Genomic DNA, 14153 nt, shown 5'->3' with positions numbered 1-14153 from the left:
CGAGTATGGACCCCAATGCACGGTCTGTCTATGGGTTACTGAGCGGAACTCGACAGCATCATCAATGCCTATGAGGTAGGTTGAGTTTGAGTCAGAACAGTGGACAGACCATGCATTGTGGTCTGTGCTCAGACTGAGATACATGGACATCATGAGCCCTTAGGCTATGTTTCCATGGTCAGGAAACATTCAGAATTTGCTGTAGATTGGACGCAGCGTACAGCCGCAGCGTCCAATCTGCAGCGTCCAGATGTTACAGCATAGTGGAGGGGATTTTATGAAATCCCATCTCCACTATGCGTGCAGGACCGCATCCGGCGGCCCTGCGTATACGGACATGTGGCACGTCTTTCTAGACTGCAGCATGTCTATTTATCTTGCAGAGGCGGTCAGTCTCCACATGATAAATAACACAGTCTATTTATAGGATGTGGTGATTCCGCATGTGTTCAATAATCACATCTGGAATCACCGTGCGTAAAAAGGGGGGCGGCTCTTTAGGCAGAGCGGGGTATCTGCTGCGTCCAAAGCGCAGCGCTTCCGGACCGTGGAAACATACCCTTAGAGTGAAACATATGTTGTGGACACAGATATCCAAAAAAGCATGACAACATATAGTTTTACATAAAATGTATTTAATATCCATGTCGCTTTGGCAGGTAAAAATAAGTTTTACATGAAAAAAAACTCAAATCTGCATTTCAGCAGAACAATGGCGGCTATAAGTCTTTACCCTTAGGGCTCATTTCCATTTGCGAGAAACACGTCCGTGTCTCGCATGTGAAAACCAAGCTCTGGCGCCGGCATTTGGGAGCGGAGCGTGCAGCTCCATGTGTTGCTCTGCGGCCGCACGCTCCGCTCTGGAGTGCCGGCGCCAGAGCTTGGTTTTCACATGTGAGACACGGACGTGTTTCTCGCAAATGGAAACAAGTCCTTAAACTGGGACCACAAGACACATCTCTCTATGCCAGTGCAAAATTGTCATCCAAGTGCAGTCCAATATTTTTACATGGAGCCATTGACTTGCCAGCGCGAGCGCATCGTCGGACGACGGAAGGTGAGAATAGCGGGTTTTTTGTTTTTTTTTATTATTTTTAACATTACATCTTTTTACTATTGATGCTGCATAGGCATCATCAATAGTAAAAAAGTTGGGGACACACAGGGTTAATAGCAGCAGTAACGGAGTGCGGTACCCGCGGCCCGTTACCGCTGGCATTAACCCTGTGTGAGCGGTGACTGGAGGAGATTACGGAGCGGGCGCCGGGCACTGACTGCAGGGGAGTAGGGAGGGACTAATCGGACTGTGCCCGTCGCTGATTGGTCGCGGAAGCCATGACAGGCAGCTGGCGAGACCAATCAGCGACACGGGATTTCCGTTACGGAAGTTGCTGACAGAAAGACGGAAGTACCACTTAGAGACAATTATATATATAGATTTATTCTTAGTATTTGGATGTTTGGTTTTGCTGTGTTTTCAGTATTTTGCAAACATATTTTGATCCAATGTTTCTACTTCGGGTACTTTTAGATTTTATTATTTTATTCTAAAAGCTACAGTGGGTTGAATAATCTTGAGAAGTGTAATGGAAGGACTTGTTTGTGTCTTCAAAAATCACAGTAGTGTCTTTCTAAAAACCGCCTAGTGTATTATATCAAGAACCTGTCTCCACTTATAGGTGACCTTAACATGCACTTTCCTGTGGCCGGTTTCACACGTCAGTGGCTCCGGTACGTGAGGTGACAGATTCCTCACGTACCAGAGCCACTGACACACGTAGACGCATTAAAATCAATGCATCTGTGCAGATGTCATTGATTTTTTGCGGACCGTGTCTCCGTGTGCCAAACACGGAGACATGTCAGTGTTCGTGGGAGCGCACGTATTACACGGACCCATTAAAGTCAATGGGTCCGTGTAAAACACATACCGCACATGGACATTGTCCGTGTGCAGTCCATGTGCCCTGCAGGAGATAGCGCTACATTAAGCGCTGTCCCTCCCACTGGTGCTGAATCCGCCATTCATATCTTCCCTGCAGCAGCGTTCGCTGTAGAGAAGATATGAATAATAGTGTGTAAAATCCAGGTCCCCAAACCCCTCCCACCTCCCATAGGGGTGGAGCCGCATATTCATTACTGTAAATGAGCGGCACCATGTGACCGCTGATACAGTACAAGGTGCGGCCAGGACAGTACGCTGCGAGGGAGCCGGGAGCTGGGTGAGTATTGTAATCACAGCGGGGAGGGGGGGGGGACAGATTTGGGACCTGGATTTGGATTTTACACACAATTATTCATATCTTCTCTACAGCAAACGCTGCTGCAGGGAAGATATGAATGGGGCTTCAGCACGATGCAGGGGACAGCGATAAACTTTAGCGCTGTCTCCAGCACGGTGCATGTGGTACCCAGTGGGCACACGGGCGGCACACATGTGCCGCACGTGTGCCACACTGATGTAGATAATTCCGGTACCGGAATTATCTGGACGTGTGAGACTGCCCTTTGGCAGTGTTTTACATGAAGTTTTTGTTGCGTTTTATTAATTAATGTGTTTTAATAGCTGCAACTTTTGGGGGCGCTTTTTTTCGTCATTGCCTTTCTAACATTTTGAGTCATGTGATTCATTAATCCTGAGATTTCTAGACTATCCAAAGAATCACATGATTGGTAACGTAAGAAAAATGCAATAATACCAAAAATAACAACGGCAAAAAAAGTCAAGACAGATTTTTTCATAGATAGCTAAAAATAAAAACAATGGAGGTAATTGGGAGTATAATGTCACAAACTGACCAAACGAGTGCCATAAATAGAGAATATTTTGGAATTCGATAGCTCAAGGGTGGCACTTTTGCAATATGACCCATCGTGGATATCTATGAAATTCTTTCTCTGTGATGTAATGCCCAAGCAGCACTGCCAAAAAATGACTAAAATCATACAGTCCAATCAATAAACATAGGAATATACCTGAATCCAGTGCAATGGTGCATCAAGTGTTGAATCTGGGGTGCAAGCATCAGGGGAGCAGGTCATTAGTGAAGTAAAAAAAAAGCACTGTATTATCTTCCGTTCTAAAAAGAGACTTGCTTCTTAGGCTATGTGCACACGATGCGGATTTTGCTGCGGATCTGCAGCGTTTCCGCAGCTGCGGATCTGCAGCGTTTCCGCAGCTGCGGATCCGCAGCAGTTTCCCATGAGTTTACAGTACAATGTAAACCTATGGGAAACCAAAAACGCTGTGCCCATGCTGCGGAAAAAAACGCGCGGAAACGCAGCGTTTTATTTTCCGCAGCATGTCAATTCTTTTTGCGGAATCCACAGCGTTTTTACATCTGCTCCAATAGAAAACTGCAGATGAAAATCCGCAGCGGAATCCGCAATAGAAAACGCGATAAATCCGCAGTAAAAACCGCAACGGTTTTCCTCTGCGGATTTATCAAATCCGCTACGGAAAAATCCGCAGTGGACCATTTATTTATTATTATTATTATTTATTATTATAGCGCCATTTATTCCATGGCGCTTTACATGTGAGGAGGGGTATACATAAAAAAACAAGTACAATAATCTTGAACAATACAAGTCACAACTGGTACAGGAGGAGAGAGGACCCTGCCCGCGAGGGCTCACAATCTACTAGGGATGGGTGAGGATACAGTAGGTAGGGTAGAGCTGGCCGTGCAGCGGTTTGGTCGATCGGTGGTTACTGCAGGTTGTAGGCTTGTCGGAAGAGGTGGGTCTTCAGGTTCTTTTTGAAGGTTTCGATGGTAGGCGAGAGTCTGATATGTTGTGATAGAGAATTCCAGAGTAGGGGGGATGCACGAGAGAAATCTTGTATGCGATTGTGGGAAGAGGAGATAATAGGGGAGTAGAGAAGGAGATCTTGTGAGGATCGGAGGTTGCGTGCAGGAGAGTACCGGGAGACGAGGTCGCAGATGTATGGAGGAGACAGGTTGTGGATGGCTTTGTATGTCATGGTTAGGCTTTTGTACTGGAGTCTCTGGGTGATGGGGAGCCAGTGCAGGGGTTGACAGAGGGGAGAGGCCGGGGAATAGCGGGGGGACAGGTGGATTAGTCGGGCAGCAGAGTTTAGAATAGATTGGAGGGGTGCAAGAGTGTTAGAGGGGAGGCCACAGAGCAGGAGGTTGCAGTAGTCAAGGCGGGAGATGATGAGGGCATGGACTAGGGTCTTTGCGGATTCTTGGTTTAGGAATGTGCGGATCCGTGAAATATTTTTGAGTTGGAGGCGGCAGGAAGTGGAAAGGGCTTGGATATGTGGTTTAAAAGAGAGATCAGTGTCAAGGATTACCCCAAGACAGCGGGCTTGTGGGACTGGGGAGAGTGGGCAGCCGTTTACTGTAATGGATAGGTTTGTTGGGGAGGTCGTGTGAGATGGGGGAAAGATGATGAATTCTATTTTGTCCATGTTAAGTTTTAGAAATCTAGTGGAGAAGAAGGATGAAATAGCAGACAGACATTGAGGGATTCTGGTTAGTAGGGTGGTAATATCTGGTCCAGAGATGTAGATCTGTGTGTCGTCAGCATAGAGATGATATTGAAAGCCGTGAGATTCTATGAGCTGTCCCAGGCCAAAGGTGTAAATGGAGAAGAGCAGGGGTCCTAGAACTGAACCTTGCGGGACTCCGACAGATAGGGGGCGAGGTGAGGAGGTGGTGTGTGAGTGGGAGACGCTGAATGTACGGTCAGTTAGGTATGACGAGATCCAGGATAGGGCCAAGTCTGTGATTCCAAGGGATGAGAGGATCTGCAGCAGCAGGGAATGGTCCACTGTGTCAAAGGCAGAGGACAGGTCCAGGAGGAGGAGGATAGAGTAGTGTCGCTTGCTCTTGGCGGTTAATAGGTCATTGGTGACCTTAGTTAGGGCAGTTTCAGTGGAGTGGAGTGACCGGAAGCCTGATTGAAAGCGGTCGAAGAAGGAGCAGGAAGATAGATGGGATGACAGTTCAAGATGGACATGTTGTTCCAGTAGTTTTGAGGCATAGGGGAGAAGTGATATAGGGCGATAGCATTCTACTTGTGCAGGCTATGTGCACACGTTGCAGATTTAACTGTGGAATTTTCTGTGCAGATTCTGAATTTCTTGGCAGAAAACGCAGGTCAGAATCTGGCCTTCTTTTGGTATGTGCACCCGTTGCAGATTTTTGTGCAGATTTCTTCCTTTTTTTCCCCTGCAGATTTCTATTATGGAATAGGTGCAGAAAAGCAGCAGATCTGCGCAAAGAATTGACATGCTCCTTTTTTTAATCTGCTGCGTTTTCTGTGCAGATTTTTCCGCATCATTAGCACAGCATTTTTTTGCCATTGATTTACATTGTACTGTAAATCACTTGCAGATCTGCAGCGCTTCTGCTCGGGAAAAAAGCTGCAGTTCTGCAGGAAATCCACAACGTGTGCACATACCCTGACACAAACACTAGGCCGGAGTCACACTACAGCGAGATACGGCCGAGTCTCGCAGGTTAAAACAAAGCTCTGGCACCGGCACTCCGGAGCAGAGCGTGCGGCTCCATGTATTGCTATGCGGCCGCACGCTCCGCTCTGGAGTGCCGGTGCCAGAGCTTGGTTTTAACCTGCGAGACTCGGCCGTATCTCGCTGTGTGTGATCCCGGCCTTAGGGTGCTGTCACATTGCACTTTTCACCCAAGGTCTCGAATCCCGTCGGGGATTCTGTCCGAACTGACTCTAAAAAAATGGGATTCGGACGTCTGCCCCGAGGGGGCCATAGACTATAATAGTGCTGGCAGAGCAAACGTGCGCTCTGGCGTGCATCATTTTCAGGTGAATATCCCTACTGGAGGCGCATACTCAGACGTAGTAGTCAGATGTGAAAAGTGGATCTTGCACATAATGAACCATAGGGGGCCCTGTTGGACCAACCAAAAAATTGGGAAGTATTTAGAATAGATGTCAATCATGGTTTTTTTTTTATCTCCTACAACAAAGACATGCATTAAGGGGGTGGGGGATAATTTTAGTAATTTAAAAATCCTGGTGCATATGAACAAAAGCCCTGAGGTGGTGTAAAGTACAGAAGAAAATGTAGCATGTCACGATTTGTAACAAAAGTGTTAAGTAATGTTTCATTTTGATAAATTTGGCCCAATTTGCTCTATCTTTGTACAGTGTTATTTTCGCACTATTGATGTTCTCTGTAGTTTCTTCATTTTCTTCATTTTTTTAAGGAAGCTATATGCAATTGAAGATTTCAACTCTCGCTCTACACTCCTGATTTTCAGGACCGGTTTATCCTGTACTGCTCGTCCCCATTTGTGTAAATTAATAACATTGCTAACGAGTCAAGAAATTCGTAACTTCCTGGACAATCTATAAGGCCAGTCTCACATGTCCAGATTTTTCCGGTACGTGAAGAAACGGTCCCGGAACTATCCGTGTCCGTGTGTGCACGTAGGTCATCCGCGTGCTGTCCATGTGAATACGTATCACACACAAAGGTTTGGAGGTCCATATGAGGGGTTAAGGCATTATTTAAAGGTTTGGAACTTGCAAAGGTGTGATCCATTAGTGATTATGTGTTAAAACAGTTCCTAAAAATTTTTGGACAATGACATATCATCTTAGGGGTGTGTGTTAGGACTCCTTTGGTGTCACAAATATGTCTGCTGACAATGAGGCATTGTTGTGGTTGGCATAGCTTGAGTCACGTCGCTTTGGGGTTCGCCACCATATGCTTGATGAGAACCCACAGCTGCAAAAGAGGCTATGGGTTCACCCTCTACTCTTGCTACGTGGGGCATATGGTCATTTTACAAAATTGTATAATGAACGTCGCAGATACTCGGTGAAGTTTGTTGCTTTTTATCGTCTTTCCTTTCCCGGCTTTGACAACATACTTCATGTTTTGCAGCCTTACCTTCTCAGACAAGACACCTGCATGCGACTCAGCATTTCTCCGGAGGAGCGTTTGCTAGTAACCTTGAGGTAATATTTTTGTGCAAAACATGACCAATAACGTGCAAACCATCGTAGTGGGTTAAGTGTTTAAATTTCTAGTGAGTAATGTTCCAGTTCACTAGGTTATACATTGACCATAATCGTAACCAGGGCTGCCACTAGAAATTTCGGGGCCCCCTTGAGACTCTGCCCAGGCTCCACCCCAGCCCCGCCTCCACGCTACACCCCTCAAGCTGTCCACAGTCCCACGGCTCTCGCTTGGAAAAACTCCACTTCTCACCTATGACACATTAAGGCTGCCATCACACTAGCAGTATTTGGTCAGTATTTTACATCAGTATCTGTAGCCAAAACCAGGAGTGGAACAAATAGAGGAAAAGTATAATAGAAACATATGCACCACTTCTGTATTTATCACCCACTCCTGGTTTTGGCTTACAAATACTGATGTAAAATACTGACCAAATACTGCTAGTGTGACGGCAGCCTAACAGTTCCCATCACCAGATCACACATATAGCCTGCAGCTTTTGTTTTGGCCAAAACATTTTTTAAGCCGCCACCATAACACGGTAGACACTTTTGGCCGGGCCCTAGTCTAGCGTAACCTATTAAATATTTGTTAAAATATGCAATACAATTTAGGTATATTTTTATTTATTTTTCAATTTTTAAAATGACCAATAATATCACATTCAAAGAACAAATACCGCTACACCATGTCCAGACCACATATTACCACCACAGTGATCGAATGATATCGCATACAAAGAACAAATACCACAACACCATGACCAGACCACATATTACCACAAATGACCGAATAACATCACATACAAGGAACAAATACCACTGCACCATGACCAGATACCATATTACCACCATATAGTGACCAAATAGCACACACAAGGGACAAATACTGCAACACCATGTCCAGACCACATATTACCACCAAATAGTGACTGAATACTACAATACCGATCAGTAATAAAAAAAAACCACAATACTATCACCATCAGTGTCATTATACACAGGAGATCTGTACTTAGTATGCAGTGTCTGTGTACAGGTAATAGTGATCACTGGCGGTATTATACACAGGAGCTCTGTATATAATGTATAGGCACGGACGCCATCAGGGCATTACTGCCCTGACTGGCGTAAGGGGCCCAGTGGGCAGAGGGGGCCCGCATCGGGCCTCGTCTCATCTGCTCACCGGGCCCCTACCAGCAGGCTAAACTGGGCCCTTAGCGGCGCTGCGGCAACACTATTGACGTGCAGGTGCAATTGTTAACAGCCGCCAGCCAATCGGAGGCTGGCAGCTGAAATCAGCCACAGCGCGCACGTTGCCGGCGTCTGACGTCAGTGTCAGTTGCCGGCAAGTGAGCGCTTCAGCTGAGTGGAGGGAGCTTCGCCTTCGCCGCAAGAGCACGGCCAGGTAAGAAGAACTTATTTTTTATTATTATTATTATTATTATTATTATTATTGAGAGCGGCGATCCGGGGGGCCCGGGGCAGAATGCTGGACACACTGGGGATAGAATGCTGGAGCACTGGGGGCAGAATGCTGAAACACTGGGGCAGAATGCTGGACACACTGGGGCAGAATGCTGGAGCACTGGGGGTAGAATGCTGGACACACTGGGGCAGAATGCTGGAACACTGGGGGCAGAATGCTGGAGCACTGTGGGCAGAATGCTGGACACACTGGGGCAGAATGCTGGAGCACTGGGGGCAGACTGCTGGACACACTGGGGCAGAATGCTGGAGCACTGGGGGCAGATTGCTGGAGCACTGGGACAAGAATGCTGGAAACACTGGGGCAGAATGCTGGAGCATTGGGGGCAGAATGCTGGACACACTGAGGCAGAATGCTGGAGCACTGGGAGCAAAATCTTGGAGACACTGGGGCAGAATGCTGGAGCACTGGGAGCAAAATGCTGGAGACACTGGGGTAGAATGCTGGAGCACTGAGGGCAGAATGCTGGACACACTGGGGCAGAATGCTGGAGCACTGGGGGCAGAATGCTGGCGACACAGGGGCAGAATGCTGGAGCACTGGGGGCAGAATGCTGGACACACTGGGGCAGAATGCTGAAGCACTGGGGGCAGAATGGTGGACACACTGGGGCAGAATGCTGGAGCCCTGGGGGTAGAATGCTGGAGCACTGGTGGTAGAATGCTGGACACAACGGGGGCAGAATGCTGTAGCACTGGGGGCAGAATGCTGGAGACACAGGGGCAGAATGCTGGAGACACTGGGGGCAGAATGCTTGAGACACTGGGGGTAGAATGCTGGACACACTGGGGGCAGAATGCTGGACACACTGAGGCAGAATGCTGGACCACTGGGGGCAGAATGCTGGACACACTGGGGGCAGAATGCTGGGCACTCTGGGGACAGAATGCTGGACACACTGTGCAGTATGCTGGAGACACTGGGGGCAGAATGCTGGAGCACTGAGGGCAGAATGCTGACACACTGGGGGCAGAATGCTGGACACACTGGGGCAGCATGCTGGAGCACTGGGGGTTGAATGCTGGACACACTGGTGGCAGAATGCTTGGGCACTGGGGGCAGAATGCTGGGGACACTGGGGGCAGAATGCTGGAGACACTGGGGGCAGAATGCTGGAGACACTGGGGGTAGAATGCTGGACACACTGGGGGCAGAATGCTGGACACACTGAGGCAGAATGCTGGAGCACTGGGGGCAGAATGCTGGACACACTGGGGCAGCATGCTGGAGCACTGGGGTCTGAATGCTGGACACACTGGGGGCAGAATGCTGGGGACACTGGGGCAGAATGCTGGAGACACTGGGGGCAGAATGCTGGAGACACTGGGGGTAGAATGCTGGACACACTGGGGGCAGAATGCTGGACACAATGAGGCAGAATGCTGGAGCACTGGTGGCAGGACTGGACACACTGGGGGCAGAATGCTGGAGCACTGGGGGCAGAATGCTGGACACACTGGGGCAGAATGATGGAGCACTGAGGGCAGAATTCTGGAGACAATGGGGCAGAATGCTGAAGCACTCAGGGCAGAATGCTGGACACACTGAGGCAGAATGCTGGAGCACTGGGAGCAAAATGCTGGAGACACTGGGGCAGAATGCCGGAGCAGTGGGGGCAGAATGCTGGAGCACTGGGGGCAGAATGCTGTACACACTAAGGGTAGAATGCTGAAGCACTGGGGGCAGAATGCTGGACACACTGAGGGTAGAATGCTGAAGCACTGGGGGCAGAATGATTGACACACTGGGGCAGAATGCTGGAGCACTGGGGGCAGAATGCTGGAGACACTGGGGCAGAATGCTGGACACACTGGGGGTAGAATGCTGGAGCACTGGGGGCAGAATGCTGGACACACTGGGGCAGAATGCTGGAGCACTGGGGGCAGAATGCTGGACACACTGGGGCAGAATGCTGGAGCACTGGGGGCAGAATGCTGGACACACTGGGGCAGAATGCTGGAGCACTGGGGGTAGAATGCTGGAGCACTGGAGGTAGAATGCTGGACACACTGGGGCAGAATGCTGGAGCACTGGGGGCAGAATGCTGGAGACACTGGGGCAGTATGCTGGGGCACTGGGGGCAGAATGCTGGAGACACTGGGGCAGAATGCTGGAGACACTGGGGGCAGAATGCTGCCCCAGTGTGTCCAGCATTCTCCCCCTAGTGTATCCAGCATTGTGCCCCAGTGTGTCCAGCATTCTGCCCCAGTGTGTCCAGCATTCTCCCCCTAGTGTATCCAGCATTGTGCCCCCAGTGTGTCCAACATTGTGCCCCCAGTGTGTCTAGCATTCTTCCCCGTGTGTCCAGCATTCTGCCCTCAGTGTGTCCAGCATTGTTCCCCAGTCTGTCCAGCATTGTGCCCCAGTGTGTCCAACATTGTGCCCCCAGTGTGTCCAGCATTCTGCCCTCAGTGTGTCCAGCATTCTCCCCCTAGTGTATCCAGCATTGTGCCCCCAGTGTGTCCAACATTGTGCCCCCAGTGTGTCTAGCATTCTTCCCCCAGTGTGTCCAGCATTCTGCCCTCAATGTGTCCAGCATTGTTCCCCAGTCTGTCCAGCATTGTGCCCCAGTGTGTCCAACATTGTGCCCCCAGTGTGTCCAGCATTCTGCCCCCAGTGTGTCCAGCATTCTGCCCCCAGTGTGTCCAGCATTGTGTCCCCAGTGTGTCCAGCATTGTGCCCTCAGTGTGTTCAGCATTCTGTCCCAGTGTCCAGCATTGTGCCCCAGTGTGTCCAGCATTGTGCCCCCAGTGTGTCCAGCATTGTGCCCCCAGTGTGTCCAGCATTCTGCTCCAGTGTCTCCAGCATTCTGCCTCAGTGTTTCCAGCATTCTGCCCCAGTATGTCCTGCATTGTGCCTCCAGTGTGTCCAGCATTGTGCCCCAGTGTTTCCAGCATTCTGCACCCAGTGTGTCCAGCATTGTGCCCCAGTGTGTCCAGCATTCTCCCCCTAGTGTATCCAGCATTGTGCCCCAGTGTGTCCAGCATTCTGCCCCAGTGTGTCCAGCATTCTCCCCCTAGTGTATCCAGCATTGTGCCCCCAGTGTGTCCAGCATTGTGCCCTCAGTGTGTCTAGTATTCTTCCCCCAGTGTGTCCAGCATTCTGCCCTCAGTGTGTCCAGCATTGTTCCCCAGTGTGTCCAGCATTGTGCCCCAGTGTGTCCAACATTGTGCCCCCAGTGTGTCCAGCATTCTGCCCCCAGTGTGTCCAGCATTGTGCCCTCAGTGTGTTCAGCATTCTGTCCCAGTGTCCAGCATTGTGCCCCAGTGTGTCCAGCATTGTGCCCCCAGTGTGTCCAGCATTGTGCCCCCAGTGTGTCCAGCATTGTGCCCCCAGTGTGTCCAGCATTGTGCCCCCAGTGTGTCCAGCATTGTGCCCCCAGTGTGTCCAGCATTGTGCCCCCAGTGTGTCCAGCATTGTGCCCCCAGTGTGTCCGGCATTGTGCCCCCAGTGTGTCCAGCATTCTGCCTCAGTGTTTCCAGCATTCTGCCCCAGTATGTCCAGCATTGTGCCTCCAGTGTGTCCAGCATTGTGCCCCAGTGTGTCCAGCATTCTGCCCCAGTGTTTCCAGCATTCTGCCCCCAGTGTCTCCAGCATTGTGCCCCAGTGTGTCCAGCATTCTGCAACCAGTGTGTCCAGCATTCTGCCCCAGTGTCTCCAGTATTCTGCTTCAGTGTTTCCAGCATTCTGCCCCAGTATGTCCAGCATTGTGCCTCCAGTGTGTCCAGCATTGTGCCCGTGTGTCCAGCATTCTGCCCCAGTGTTTCCAGCATTCTGCCCCCAGTGTCTCCAGCATTGTGCCCCAGTGTGTCCAGCATTCTGCACCCAGTGTGTCCAGCATTCTGCCCCAGTGTCTCCAGTATTCTGCCTCAGTGTTTCCAGCATTCTGCCCCAGTATGTCCAGCATTGTGCCTCCAGTGTGTCCAGCATTGTGCCCCAGTGTGTCCAGCATTCTGCCCCAGTGTCTCCAGCATTGTGCCCCAGTGTCTCCAGCATTCTGCCCCCCACCCCGTGTCTCCAGCATTCTGCCCCGGGGCCCCCCGAATTGCCACTCTCAATAATAAAAAAAAAAGTTCTTACCTGGCCGCGCTCCTGCGGCGAAGGCGAAGCTACCTCCATTCAGCTGAAGCGCGCACTCACCAGTGACTGACAATGACGTCAGACGCCAGCAACGTGCGCGCTGCGGCTGACGTCAGCTGCCAGCCTCTGATTGGCTGGCGGCTGTTAACTATTGACGTGCGGGCACGGGCCTTGACATCAATAGCTTTGCTGCTACAGCGCCGCTAAGGGCCTGGTTTAGCCTGCCTGTAGGGGCCCGGTAAGCAGATGAGATGGGGCCCGTTGCGGGCCCCCTCTGCCCACTGGGCCCCATATGCCAGTCAGGGCAGTAATGCCCTGATGGCGGCCCTGATCGTAACTGCCAAACATGTCTTTGTTAACCATTGGCATAGAAATAAACATACAGTTTGGATATGTATTCTTACTAACAATCAAATACTAGGGCCCACAACTCAACTCTTAACATGGCCACATTGTGAAATGTACACTATAAGGGACACCTGTGTGGTGCATTAATGGGTGTGGGTTATATTGGACAAAACATATATTTTATGTGGATCTGTGCTGTATTACCTTCACTAGGTAAAAATTGTTTGATTTATCAACATAATCCACAATTGATGGCGAATGTTTCACATCCAAAACTATGGTTTTGTTAACATATTCCTGGCTACTGGCCACTCATATTCTTTAATTCATTATGAGTTCCTCCTTGGCATGTCAACCATATCCGGGATTGTGCGCTCAACTTGTGATCTGATTTGGGACAAGCTAAAGAGCCGCCTCATGCCTCAGCCAAACACACAAGACTGGTTGCGGATTGCTCAGGGTTTCATGGATGCCACTGAGTTCCCAAACTGCATTGGTGCCCTGGATGGTAAACACATTCATGTCAAGAAGCCACCAAACTCTGATTCTCGTTATTTTAATTACAAAAAAAAAAATTCTGTTGTGCTGTTGGCTGTAGCTGACAGCAACTACTGTTTTGTTCTTGCTGGCATTGGGGCATATGGGAGTGCCTCTGATGCTCGCATCTTTAGAGCTTCCAGATTAGCTTGGCGACTTGCTGACACTAATTTAAATCTGTCACAACCATGTGTGCTTCCTGGTGCGTCAGGCCCACCTGCACCATTTATCATGGTTGCTGATTAGGGTTTTGCGCTCTCAAGGCATGTTCTTCGACCCATTTCCACGTCGAGGTTTGGACAACCGGAGAACAATTTTTAACACTCGACTGATGAAAGCCCATCGATTGGTTGAGTGTGCTTTTGGAATCTTGACTTCAAGATGGTGTATTTTTGAAAAACAAATCCAAATGCATCCATAAAATGTCCAGGCAGTCATAAAGGCTACTGTTATTTTGCATAATTTCTGCCGACAACAAGAACCATCCTTGGATGATATTGATGATGGGAAAGTGGTTAATGTGGCATTACCAGAGGAAAGACAGCATGCTCCCCGAGTAGCTCACTCTACCCTTATAGTCAGGAATATTTTTGATTTTTTTTTTTTACACCAGAGGGTAGTGTGCCATGGAAAATGGAGGAGCCCAACTAATGTTACACTTAAATATGTATTCTGTCCAAAAGTGTATTTTTTATACCATTTTTTGTTCTCTTTTCTAACAAATTGG

The sequence above is a fragment of the Ranitomeya imitator genome, chromosome 1 (assembly GCF_032444005.1).
Source record: "Ranitomeya imitator isolate aRanImi1 chromosome 1, aRanImi1.pri, whole genome shotgun sequence".
Lineage (NCBI taxonomy): Eukaryota > Metazoa > Chordata > Amphibia > Anura > Dendrobatidae > Ranitomeya > Ranitomeya imitator.
This window is presented reverse-complemented; position numbering follows the sequence as displayed.